A 13,727-nucleotide genomic window follows, 5' to 3' on the forward strand; every position below is an offset into this window, starting at 1 on the left:
GCGCTAACATGTCTCCGTATTAGCTGTAATTAGGGACGTAAAGAATATTCAGTAAACATGACTTCATTTGTTGCAGTTTTATACGTGTCTGTCCGGGGCTGGAGCAATGAGCCTCTCCGGCCAACTTAAAACGGGACCTTCTCTTCCAGAGTGGTCGATTAACTCGACTGAAGCAGAAGAGTCTTTGATTCTCTGCTGGACCGGAGGTTCTGCTTCTGTCCTCGCTAACTCCACGACGCCCCACCGTGTTACATGTATCCAGTTAAGTGTCTCTCGTTGATGCAAGGCGACCTCTTCACTGTCTCCAGCACGGGGTATTATCAACCCTCCTTACTCGCCCAGTCCACAATCTGCACTGCACATTTCCTCCTACGTACTTTGGCCATCTGCCTATTAACTCTCTCACAGACACTCCCCATGTGGACCTTTACCTCCACACTCTCTTCTCCCTCCACTTTCCTCCCCAGCACACTTCCCGTACATCCTCTCCCATTTGACCTCCTCACCCCTTACCATCCGAACCTCTTCCTTCTAAACTCCTTCGTTCTTCTATACGTTCTCCCACCGAACTCACCTTCTGAGGTCTCCTTTCCTCTCTCCTCACACGCACTCCTCCCAACGCACCCATCCTCTGCACAGTCTTGTCTTGAGGCTCTCCTCCCACACTCTGTTTGCAGTTGACGAGAGGCTCCTGCAGGCCGGCCGGTGCAGCCTGCTTCCCTCCTGCACGGACGAGCACCCTGCATGTGCTGCACGAGTCAGCCTGGGGTGCAGGCCCTCACCCATGCTACAGCCGCCCCATGGTTCAGTACCTCCTGCCCAGCGTTGAAGTCTCCCCCATGTCTCGTGGTGCAGCCGCCCCTCTCCCCAGTGGTGGTCCTCCCCTGCAACACACTAGAGTAGGACCAGTAGTGCAGCCATCCCTCTCCCCAGTAGTGCAACCTCCCCTCTCCCCAGCGCTCTCTGCCTCCATCCTCAGCCTTCCCTTCCCCCCGCCCCGTGGCAGAGCCCATCCATCCCCCTGGAGTAACACAATCCCCCCTCCCACCACCTCCCCAGGCCAGTGGTCCAGCCCTTATCCCCCTGGCCTGTGATGCCACCTTTGGGGCAGCGACCCACCCCCCTCCCCTCGCCTGTGGTGACACCCCTCCCGCCTCGCTCTGCATCCTGCCCCCCTCCTTTCCCCCAGGGTCGGTGGTGTAGCTCCCTCTCCCCCATGTAAGTAGTGCCGTCCGTCTGTCCTTCCCCCCCCCTAACTACGACCCATGCCCCTCCCCCCAAGTAAGTGGTGCAGTCTTTCGTCCTCCCCCCCCCCCCCTTCCCTCCACTCCGCGACCCGCGGTACGCCCCGCCTGGCCCCGCGGGGCAGGGCACGAGGGTTCCCACGGCCGCCTGCTACGGAAGCCAGAGATTAACACACGAAAATTGCCCACAGGTGTATAAACCTCCCCCCTCCCCCAAACCCGCCGCCAGCCACGCTCCTGCCGCCCCTCCACCACGCTCCTGCCGCCCCTCCACCACTCAACGCTCCTGCCACCCCTCCACCACACCACGCTCCTGTCCCCCTTCTACCAAGCTTCTGCCGCCCCTCCATCACGCTCTTGCCGCCCTTCCACCACGCTCCTGCCGCCTCTCCACAGCGTTCCTGCTGCCTGTCCATCACGCTCTTGCCTCTTCTCCATGCTGCTGCCGCTTCTCCACCTCCGCCACGCTCCTGCAGTAGTTCCACCCCTCTCATGGCCACGCCTCAGCCTCCACCACCACCACCAGGGCCACCCGTCATCCTCCTCCATCACTACCAGGGCCACCCCTCACCCTCCAGCACCACCAACTGGGCCACCCCTCATCCTCCAGCACCACCACCACCAGGGCCACCCCTCATCCTCCACCACCACCACCAGGGCCACCCCTCATCCTCCACCACCACCACCAGGGCCACCCCTCATCCTCCACCACCACCACCACCACCAGGGCAACCCCTCAGCCTCCACCACCACCACCAGGGCCACCCCTCATCCTCCGTCGCCACCACCCCTCATCCTCCACCACCAGTACACAATAACACAGTAATCACCCTCATATTCGTACAGTGATCCTCTCCTTGTAATCACTATAATTCATTCCTTTGCCAGGGGTAATGTGCACTATTACGATTATATTGATTTGGAAGTAATTACAGATGATTATACTTATAGGAGTGCTGTTAAGCATGGAAGACGGAGTGGTTTATTGGTGTAGAATATATTGTTTTGAAAAAAAGCAGTTTCATTCCCTCGAAATATTTTAAGCAATTTCATTCCCTCGAAATATACGTTCCATTAGCACGATGGTAACTTCTCTGAGCCAGAAGCGGGCCGGGGGGGACTCCAGGTACTATTAAAGTCATTAACCTCTTTGAGCTCGGTGGTCCGACCTCTGAGGTATGATGGCCTGACCTTTGACCTGACACCTTTGACGTTTGGGTCAAAGGCTATTACATAGACCATGGTACTCAAGGGTTGTACCGTGCCGCTCGCTCGAGTGGTTGATTGTGTTGTGCCGAGAAACACGTTCGTCTCTTTTTTTTTTTGTACGAGACGTGGATGATGATGATGACGAGGTAGTTCCACCTCTGATGAATGTGGTTCAGTCGTACGTTAGAGACAAGAGTTCAACACGTGCGTCGGCTTTCGACCTCACCCACAGCAGCAGAACAACTGCTTCAGGAGAAAGTCTTCTGTCATATCCTCTTTCTGTTGCCTGATCTCGGAACTCATGTGTTTTGATACGTGTTAATGATGGTGTGTAAGTCAAGCGCTTCTCTGACGTCGTGTGATGGAGGAGCATCCCTCCCGTTGTGTGAGGGAAGAGCATTGTCTCCGGGTAAGGGAGGAGCTTTCCTGTTATCGTGTGAGGGAGGAGCGTCTCTGACGTCGTGTGATGGAGGTGCGTCCCTCTCGTTGTGGGTGAGAGAGGAGCGTCCCCTGTTGTCTTTATCAGTGATCCCTCACCATCAAGTGAACATTGCAAGGGTAACCGTTATAACCTTGTGCGTGGCCTCTTGCTCCTGGCATCCCACCACACCACCACTATCAACATCGCCACGTCCACTCATCACCACACCACCCCGACCTCTCCTGTTGCCGCCGCCGCCACCACCACCCGTACCACAAGCCACTCCCACGACCATCATCACCACGGCATCTCCAGGATCTCCAGGAGTGCCTTTACATGACCACCGTCACCCTAGCCACCACCACCTGCACTACAGCTATCCCCACAGTACCACAACCACCACCACCACCATCACCATTACCACAACCATGAAAACCGCTACCACTAATCTCCCTCACTACCACTACCACCACCACACCACACTCCCTTCCGTTTCCTTCGCATACAGTCATCTACATCTCCACGAACAATACATAATTACCACCTGTAAATAAAAAGAAAAAAAATGAAAACCCGGCCAGAGGACAAATAATTACCGGATCACACATGTTGTGGCTGGCCACCCTGGTCCGCGGAGGTCACCCGTGGGGTTGGGAGAGAGAGAGGAGGGAGCCAAGCTGTACAGGCTGGCAAGTGTTGGGCAGGGGCCCGCCAGCCTGCCCCACGGCACAGGTGACTCTAGGTGACAGGTGTGTTGCGGGGCGAGGAGCCAGGTGCATTATGGCTCTCCTGCTGTGGTACAGGGCAGCTGGGATATTACCTGGGGAAGGGGGGGGGGGATGATTCACTGTGGGAAGACTTGTGCACTGTGGGAGGACGAGAGCAGCACGGGAGGGCGTGTGGATAACAGTAGGAGCACGAACCATCGTGGATGAGTGTGAAGAACATCATTGATAAGCTCCCCAGTGTGACACGAACAAGGTCTATCAAGGGGTAGGGAGATATGTACTGAGTGCATCCTTGAACTGGTTCGGTAGCTGCTGCAGGGACTGTGTTGTGGGGGAAGGTGTCTCGAGGATGGGTGCAGGTACTGTGTTGTGGGGGAAGGTGTCTCGAGGGTGGGTGCAGGTACTGTGTTGTGGGGGAAGGTGTCTCGAGGATGAGAATAAAGTCAGTCAGGTTTACTGTAGGAGGGACGGTGCACTGTGGAGGAAGCATGTGTATCCACTGCCCAGCGGTAGAATAAGTCCATGAGAGCGTGAGTCAGGAATACAAGTGTGTCCTGTACTGCGATGGAAATATAATGATCTAAGTCCTTTGTGAAGGAACAGATGCCGTGTTTAGTTAGTCGAGCAAAAAGGAAAAAAAATAAGGCAGGAATGCGAACGTTGTGCGTTGTGAGAAAAGATATCCAGATATACTGTAGGGCGACAGTCACGTCACATTCACTGGGGAAAAGACGAGTCTTGTTTACTTGTATCACATGGAGTGTGACGCAAACACGTGCATCGAGGCACTGTGGGAAAACAGGTGCGTTGGACGGGCGTGAGAAGACAGGTGCGAACGGGGAGAGCAAGTGCACCACCCAGTGCACTGCGGTTAAACTGGTATAGTTCCGGGTGGCAGAGACAGCGAGAGGTGCGACACAGGCTACTATTACAGAGGCATCCCAGCTCCACAGGGATCAGAGGAGAAGGTACAGTGTGTGTGGGGGAGAGATGGGGGAGGGGGGGAGCAAGGGAAACGACCCTCTGTCAAAGACCCCACGAGCTAGGTGAAGGGTCAGGGATCATCAAAGGAAAGGAATCTGCGATGCTCTGGTCGTAAGGTAGTAATAGATACTGGTGGTGGTGGTGGTGGTGGTGGTGGTGTTGGTGGTAGTGGTGGTGGTGGTGTGGTGATGAATGAGACAGTCCTGTATCCACGGACACAACCCAACCACCACCACCACCAGCACCCAGCCGAAGCAACTAGTAACAGGAAAAAAAAAATGACACCCTGGCTCAATAACTTGCCGACTCACACAGCCACAACATCTCAGCAACAGGTTATAGTAACCAGCTTCAAGAACAACCCACTGTACACCCTTCACCAAGCATTCATCGCAGGCACCCACAACATCTACACCTCCCGCCTCCCCACAACATCTGCTGACGAGGATCACCCACAACAGAAACTCAATTGAGGTTTACCCTAACCCTCCAGAAGAACCGTGAAGGTATTCCAGATAGCGACCGTGGCATTGTAATACAACACATGAAATCCATTACCACCGCCCCAGACAGTCGGGAGGCAGGTGGAGGAGATGGAGGGAGTGGGTGTTGTGAGGTGGGACAGGGAAGGGGTGGGGATATTTAATGATCAAAGTGAGTCCAAGGCCAGAGCAGATTCCCCTTTGCCCTCAACTCGTCAGAGATGTGGCCCCAGGCGTGCAGGCCACCAGTACTCTGAGGGTGTTCATTGTACCACCTTGTCTGTGAACGTCCAGCCCCTCAGCACCCAGCCCTCCTTTTCAGCGCCACCTCCTCATGTATAACAGCGTCAAAGTCTACAAGCAGTACCTCAGTATATTTCAGATCGTGCTTCACTCCGCATGGCGATAAGCTGTGCAAATAATATATACAAAAAAAAAAAGACAGTGTGCTTGTCTGCATGCTTTTGTATTTGTTTAACAAAAATGTGTTAATCACGGGCATTGGTGCCGTCATCATGGTCGGACCTGTTGGAACTGGAAAGCTGTAACGCGCTCTTCAGATGAATATAATCGTATATATTAAAAGACATCAGTTTGTAAGGGTCGAGGAAAAAGTGAAAGGTAAAGAGTTCCACGGTTTGGTTGTGGGAGGAAAGAGACAAAAAGGACAAAAATAGACATGGAATCAGCTTGACCTTCAGGTTACCAGCGATCTCGCGATGTCTCTGAGGGTAGAGTATGGCCTGTTGGTGCTCTCTGACCGAACCAGAGGAAGAGGCACACAAGCAGCCAACTCTCGAACACAGAAGGCAAATTAGTATCTGTAAAATAAGAGGGGAGACAACCCCACTGTTACGCCCCACTCTTGACTTTGATCGCGCGGCGAGTTTATGTTTTGAAAACTCTGGTTCTCAGTCTTTCGCTAAATGGGACACCTCTCGTTCTAAGGAATACTTTGGTCGCACCTTCGTCTTACAACAGTCCATCTGTTGGAATTATAACCCAAGCATATCCGTCTGTTGTCACACAACAGACACCTCCGTCTCCACATGGAACACAGCCAATAGAGAGGTGCGAGGGAATGCAGACCTGAAGACACACACACACACGCACACTTACACCGTACCGACGACCAGACCTCACACTTCCCAGCCTGCGCTTCACCTGTGCAGTGTAATCTTCAATCTCTTTATTGTTACTCAGTCGCGCCTCTCACGGTCGGTGTTGCGGGAGCGGTCAGTCCATCAGCCCAAAAGCGATCCGAACCTCCTCCACCTCGACTCTTCGTGATTCGGACACTTCACGTACAAAAACGCCGTCTTACCCTCGCGTCTTTTACCGCCCTCGCTCCTCTCGTCAGTGGCGCCCGCGACTTCTGGGTACAACTTGTAGGTTCTCGTAGCGCCTGGCCGTATACACGTCTCGTCTCTTCCCCCGTCAGCAGTAAATCGCGGGAGTGGTGAGCAAGGCCGTCCAGCTTGCCTTTAGCCCACAGGCTTTTACGTACCTGAGCAACTTCCTGGGTCTCTCTCTCTCTCTCTCTCTCTCTCTCTCTCTCTCTCTCTCTCTCTCTCTCTCTCTCTCTCTCTCTCTCTCTCTCTCTCTCTCTCCACACACACACACACACACACGGGCTTCCGAGGTGCTTCCTCCAACCATGATTCACTCGCTGGCCCGCTCGGGTTTCGAACTCTGTACGCGGCAGTTGGCCCACAGCCGACCCAAGTGTTCATCCTTCCTTCGGGACTGACCATTTAATTACCTGCCTTAGCCTGCTGCATTTATATATATATATATATATATATATATATATATATATATATATATATATATATATATATATATATATATATATATGTGTGTGTGTGTGTGTGTGTGTGTGTGTGTGTGTGTGTGTGTGTGTTTATCAGCTCGGACTTGCCACAGAACGCCCATGAACCACCTTTTCAGCTACATATGACGTCACCGCCTTCCTGGTAGCCTAATCTTTTCCCAGAGTGGACGTGAACAGTATATGCTTCAACCGAAGTTAACTGTAATAAAAGGAAAAAATACAGAGACGATCATTGAATACCATCATGAAGTAGTACATCAGACCGTTTTTTATCATTATTTTTCGTCATGTTGGAATGCGTCAAGCACCTGTAAGACATGAAGAGGAGCCAATTTTCCTGAATTTCTATTCGAAACCTTACGAAGCCAAATATAACCTTGCCATGACTTAAGAAAACGGGACTCTCCCAAACTTGTTTAGTTGCGAGGGAAAAAAACGAACAAAAATATGTATATGATATATAATCGTCATACTTGCTTTACGAATGAGTCTGAGGTGTTTAAGACCTGGGAGCATAAAAAGCACATGCCTCTGGTGTCAGCAGGCACATGCCCCTCTTCTCTCTGCTGTCAGCAGGCACATGCCCCTCTCCTCTCTGCTGTCAGCAGGCACATGCCTCACTCCTCTCTGCTGTCAGCAGGCACATGCCCCTCTCCTCTCTGCTGTCAGCAGGTACATGCCCCTCTCCTCTCTGCTGTCAGCAGGCACATGCCCCTCTCCTCTCTGCTGTCAGCAGACACATGCTCCTCTCCTCTCTGCTGTCAGCAGGACACATGCTCCTCTCCTCTCTGCTGTCAGCAGACACATGCTCCTCTCCTCTCTGCTGTCAGCAGGCACATGTCTCACCCGTCCACGTCGTTGACTCACTGTCAGTAGGAACGTGATCTTCCTTACGTCAGCAGAAACGTTCACTGACTCTTCATTGTCAGCAAGCGTTACCCTGCTTGATGACCGTCAGCAAGCACATGTGCTGCCTGGTGACTACAGTCAGCAAACCAGATATGACTAGAGTCCCTGACACCATTTGGGCAGGTCAGACGTCAGCCTGGATATCAGACGTTAGCCAGTGAGATCCACCGTCAGCATCATCAACACCCAACGTCAGTCGTCGTGATCTGGTGTCAGCCTTTGAAGACTCCACGTCATCCACCGCTGACCCAAGTCAGCCTGATATCACCATCCGAAGTTAGCTACAGATACAAGGGCGTCAGGCAGCCCTTCACAGATATGAGTCTCAGGCAAGACTCATCACAGATATAAGGGCGCCACGCAAGCCTCTCCACAGATATAAGGGCGTCACGCAAGCCTCTCCACAGATACAAGGGCGTCGGGCAACCCCTCACTGCAGCGAACCAACACCTGCCATCACCGTGAAATGTCAGTCACCGTCAGGGAGCATCAGCATGCAGAGAGAGTGTGGGAACTACTTTCACTGGTTCTTCAGTCCAGGAGGAGAAAATATTGCGTGGGTTAAGAAGCTGAGGGCAAGACCTTATACGACCTCACTGTGATCTCCCCAACCCCCGCCCTCCCACACCCCATCCTCAAGTTTATTGCTCTACTTCTCCCACACGTGTAGTTTAGCACCCCATCTTTTCAGCCTGGTTAGGGGTAACTCCTCCTCCTCCTCCTCTCCCTTTTTTCCTCCATAACCCTGTTATTGGATCATCCCATTTCGCCTACACCTTCCATCCCTACCTGCTCAGTGCCCCTAGTGTGTCGTCTTTCTCTCTCTCTCTCTCTCTCTCTCCCTTCCACCATGGATTATTAGCTCACCTTCCTCTCCCCCTTGGTAATATTTTCTTCCCCTCCCACACACTGTCTCTCCTCTTCGTCCTCCCCCTCCCCTCTCCTCACGTTAGAGTCCTTCCTCTTTCGTGATCCCCCTACCGTGTGTGTGTGTGCCCGTCCTCTCTAACACACTCTTGAAGTCTCCTCTGGTGCTCTCCCTTCCTTTGTCTCCTCTCACTTCTTAGCATTCAGTGTCTCCTCCGTCTGATACATCTCTCCTCTCCCTTAACCTCCACGGGTATGTTTCCTCCTCCCTCTCCCCGCTCAAGTGCATCATCCTCGCCTTCTCTCACTGTACATTCTTCCCACCGCCGCCGTGAGCGACTACCCCACCACACATCAACTATGTCTCTCTCTTGTTTATGTCTCGTAGCCCCTGAGTCTCTCGATCTCATGGAAGTCGGTGACTCAGCAGCCTCACTCGTCCTCGCGCCCTCTCATGGTCATTTGACACAGCACAAGGTTGACCTTACGAGTCCCGAGGCTCACCCTGGAGGGTTATCACAAGGTTGACCTCACGCGTCCCGAGGCTCACCTTGGAGGGTTATCACAAGGTTCACCTCACGAGTCCCGAGGCTCAGCTTGGAGGATCATCGCAAGGTTCACCTCGCGAGTCCCGAGGCTCACCTTGGAGGATTATCACAAGGTTCACCTCGCGAGTCCCGAGGCTCACCTTGGAGGATTATCACAAGGTTCACCTCGCGAGTCCCGAGGCTCACCTTGGAAGGGTATCACAGGGTTTATATGAGCTACAGTAAGGCTCACCTGGGCTACCTAGGTCACTGTACCTGACAGCCGCCACGTCGTCGTCGTCGTCGTACCCCAGCAAAACACTGGTCGTGGTAATGAATCTAGCGACAGCTTTTTATGGGCCACTGAACCGGCCTGTGAACCCCGCTCGAACCTCCGGTCCGCGGAGGTCTGAGACCGTGGTTGGTACCGCCACTCAACAGACCTTAAACAAACACGCAAATTGAATTATACCTCGCGTCTCTAATGCCCATAATCAGGCACAATAGTTTATCCTACGAGTCGTTACGTTATTGCGCTGATCTGAGTCAAAGGATGATGTCTTATGCCCCGGCTGTCTGATAGCCAGTCAGAGGCAAGAATCTCGTCCCGTCGGGCTCGCCGATAGCCAATCATGGTGGAGGATTTCTTTCCATCATTCCCCTTTTGCCGTCGACCTTCCGAATCGTAAATCCATCGTAAATCTGAGTATCAGAGGATTTATTTTATTATTATTATTATTTTTTTTTTTTTTTTTTTTTTTGACGAGGTTGTGTGATTAGACCTACGAGTCGGGGGGGAAAGATTCGGTTGAAGCGAAGAAAGTGTTAAGATAACAGTGAGGAAGTTCGGGTGGTGAGTGTGCCGTAGTGTGAGGAGGGTTCCAAGGAGGGTTCAGGTGGGGCTTGCCAGGATCCGAGCCACTCCAAAGAGAAACGTTTGGGTGAGTCAGAGGAGCTTGATCGAGGAAGGTTGTTTTAAGGAAGTTCAAGAGTCGAAATGAATTTTTCTCTCCCTTCGGAGAAATGTGGACAGAAATACACGTCAACAAGTTCCCAGTTCTCTGGAGCCGAGGGAAATATAAGAAAGTCTTGGGAAACTAAAAGATTCGAACTGGTTTTTTTTGGGGGTAAGTTTTGAAGAAGACGGGTTTGTGTGTCAGAAATTCCAGGTAAGTCTAAGGAAATTTGGGCGGGTACTTGAGTATTTTGGATGAACTCACGTGCCTTTGACATGAGTTTATGGATGTTTGGGCGAAGCCAGGAAGATATACCAGGTGCTCAACTTTATGGTTAGGTTCAGTGTCGTGGCTGCAAGTTGGAACAACCTAACTTGAGGGAGTGTGAGTGAACAAAAGGCAGTCAGTGTGAATCTACAAGACATGAAGTGGTCTTGGTATAATATGAGTAATTTTCTGAGATTTTATGGGGACAAGGGAAGTACATGAGGAGGTGGTGGACGTTTCCATGTTTCGTGGGGAATTTGAGTCGAGGGGTTGTTGTTTTACGTGTTTTGGGTGTCAGTGTAAGAAATAGAAATATTGAGTGATAGTTCCGAATTATTAAATGACTCCGAGGAAATTGAAATAGGTGAGTGCGGGGTGGGGAAAAAAAAAAAAGTATGGGTTATCCAAGGAAATTTTATATGCTTAGAGAAGTGTGGAGGTGTCCGAAAATTTAAGCGAGCGTACAAATATTTGGGTCTTTTAAAGAAACAGAGACGTTTCATGGAACTCCGGAGAGCCTCAAAGAAAATGTAAAATTTCAGGCCGGTCTGAGAAAAACTGAGCGAGCATTTTTTTTTTTTTCTTTTATTTCGGTGGAGCTTAGGAAGCTGGAATCAGTCGAGGAAATTTGAGTACATTACTGTTAGTCTGAATGTGTACAGAGTTTAGATTTTTCTTTGTCACAGAGAAGTCTTTGGCCTGTGTGTGTGTGTGTGTGTGTGTGTGTGTGTGTGTGTGTGTGTGTGTGTGTGTGAGTGTGTGTGTGTGTGTGTGTGTGTGTAAGTGTGTGTTTGTGTGTCTCCTTTGCCAGACGTCTGGCTCCTCCTCTTTCCGTGAGTGTGTTTACCTTCCATTTAAAGCCTAGAGATTATTAAGCTTTACCCAATTAAATGTCCGACAAAGGAAAAACGTGAGCGCTATTGTGGGGGTACGATATAAGCACTAGTAAATCATTCTAGCCTGTTACGCCCCTTATTAAGATGGTCACATGTAACGTAGCTTGTCTCGTCTAATTGGAGCTTAATTATGGGAGAAGCGATGATGGCCCTTCCCCCCATGGCGCGTCTGGTGCCATCTGGTGGACGTTAGTGCACACACAAACCTGTTGCGGCCGCCCCCCTCCTGCAGGTTCCTCAGCCACGGCACGTCCCAGGATGGCTTGGGCGATTTATGTGAACGGTATCCCTTCATAACGACGAGATCATCCACTGGTAAAAACCTTGATCTCTTATCTCGACCTATGATGTGTGTGTGTGTGTTGTGTGTGTGTGTGTGTGTGTGTGTGGTTGCAAATAACATGGGGCTAAAGTAAGGAATTGCTTTCTTTGCTTCCGAGGTTTTTGTTGCATCTCTGATGTGTGTGTGTGTATGTGTGTGTGTGTGTGTGTGTGTGTGTGTGTGTGTGTGTGTGTGTGTGTGTGTGTGTGTGTGGTTACAAATAACATGGGGCTAAAGTAAGGAATTGCTTTCTTTGCTTCCGAGGTTTTTGTTGCATCTCTGATGTGTGTGTGTGTATGTGTGTGTGTGTGTGTGCAAATCACATTAACGATTACAGTTTGGGAGATAAGAATGACTGGATGGAATCCACCCCCCTATTGACCTGCTTCTGTGATAGGTCAAATAACCTCGATGGCCATCCATAGTCGACCAGGGCTCGTCACAGTGTCTGGCGTGGGACCGAGCCCGCCCTTCTCTACTGATCAGCTCAGCTACCATACCACAGCCACAATGCGACGGGACCGGAATTTTAAACTCGATCTCGTTTCGCCAAATTCAGCTCCAGCAAAACAATGGACGACATGAAAGAGGTTAGAAAGTCAACACGGCGGTTGTCATTCACGGTTCCTCGTGGGCCTGAAGCCTGTCTCAAGGGTGACGAACCTGAGGAGGTGACAGACACTTCGTTCTCCTCCCCAGTTGTGTAATGATGTCATCTCGAGTCACTCCGTCCGCCGGCGACGGCTCATGAAGAGGAGGAGGAGGGATGAGAGAGGGAGGGAGGGAGGCAGCGGTGGTGAAAGCTTCCTTGCTGCCAGAGGACAAGGAGGAGGCCTGCTACTACTACTCCTCCTGGCCCTTTTTCAAGCGGTGGGCAAAGGCTGGCAAGCCCCCCTTCCTCTTCCTCCTCCCCGTGGTGTTGGTGTTGCTGGTGCTCGTGTTGCTACTGCTGCTGTTGCTGCCTCTTGTTTTCATCGCTCCTGAAATACTGTTTCACGTTCCCCCAGTGTCGCCAGTCGTTCCCATTCATGTTCTCCACCGCCTGTGTGGTAAGTGTTTTCTTTTTCTTCCATGGTTTCTAGGTCCTGCTATTGTCTTCCATGTGTTGCACCACTTACAAGGTGTTCCTCTTACACTTCATTTTTTGCTCCTGTGTATTGTCTCTTTTTTGTCCTTAGCATTCGTTTATCAGGATGATCATTTTTTACAGTCTCCTTTGTGTTTCTTCCTCTACTGATTGGACAAGTTATGATAATAATAATGATAATAATAATGTATTATCATTATCATTAATAGCATTATTATCTTTTTTATTGGATGGGTACATTAAGGAGTCTGTGTGGAGGGAAAAGTCATTTTAAACCCGACAGCGTTGTATGGATTTAAAAATCTTGGATCTTGAAAGCAACAGAAACGAAGAAAGTCGACGAGTTGGAAGTGAAATGCTCGAGGACGGTATGTGGCGTCGTGAGGCGGGTCGCTCGTGTGAGGAGAGAGAGAGAGAGAGAGAGAGAGAGAGAGAGAGAGAGAGAGAGAGAGAGAGGAAGCTCAGTCTGATTGAGAGAGCTATCAAGTTATCAAGGCAGGTAATAATAGATATTGTGAATATGACGAGTCTCACTTCACAATAGGGAAGATGGTGATGAACATGGGCAAATTGTATGTGTATGAGGCAGTGCTAAGTCTTGCTGTGTTGTCCAGTCACCAGCAACGTGGGAGAATTAAAAAAAGAAATACGTTTTACATGCAAAATTCCGTCTTGCTCTGAGCCGCAGTGTTGGTTCTTTTTTTCATCTCATCTGTATACATTATTCTGGTTTCTCACCACGGGATCTGGTTTTCCCAGTATGCCTCCACCGATATCAACATCACGTAATACTCGGCAAAGAACTGTATCACAGCGAAGCCGCTGGTAACTCAAAGATGGACGGGTGTGGGTGTGGTTTCTGTTAAATGGACGGGTGTGGGTGTGGTGTCTGTTAAATGGACGGGTGTGGGTGAGGTGTCTGTTAAATGGACGGGTGTGGGATTAGTGTCTCTTTCCTTACACTGCTCAGCTTAGGAGCTCCGTAACCTTCTCA

Source organism: Panulirus ornatus, chromosome 29 (assembly GCF_036320965.1).
Source record: "Panulirus ornatus isolate Po-2019 chromosome 29, ASM3632096v1, whole genome shotgun sequence".
NCBI lineage: Eukaryota > Metazoa > Arthropoda > Malacostraca > Decapoda > Palinuridae > Panulirus > Panulirus ornatus.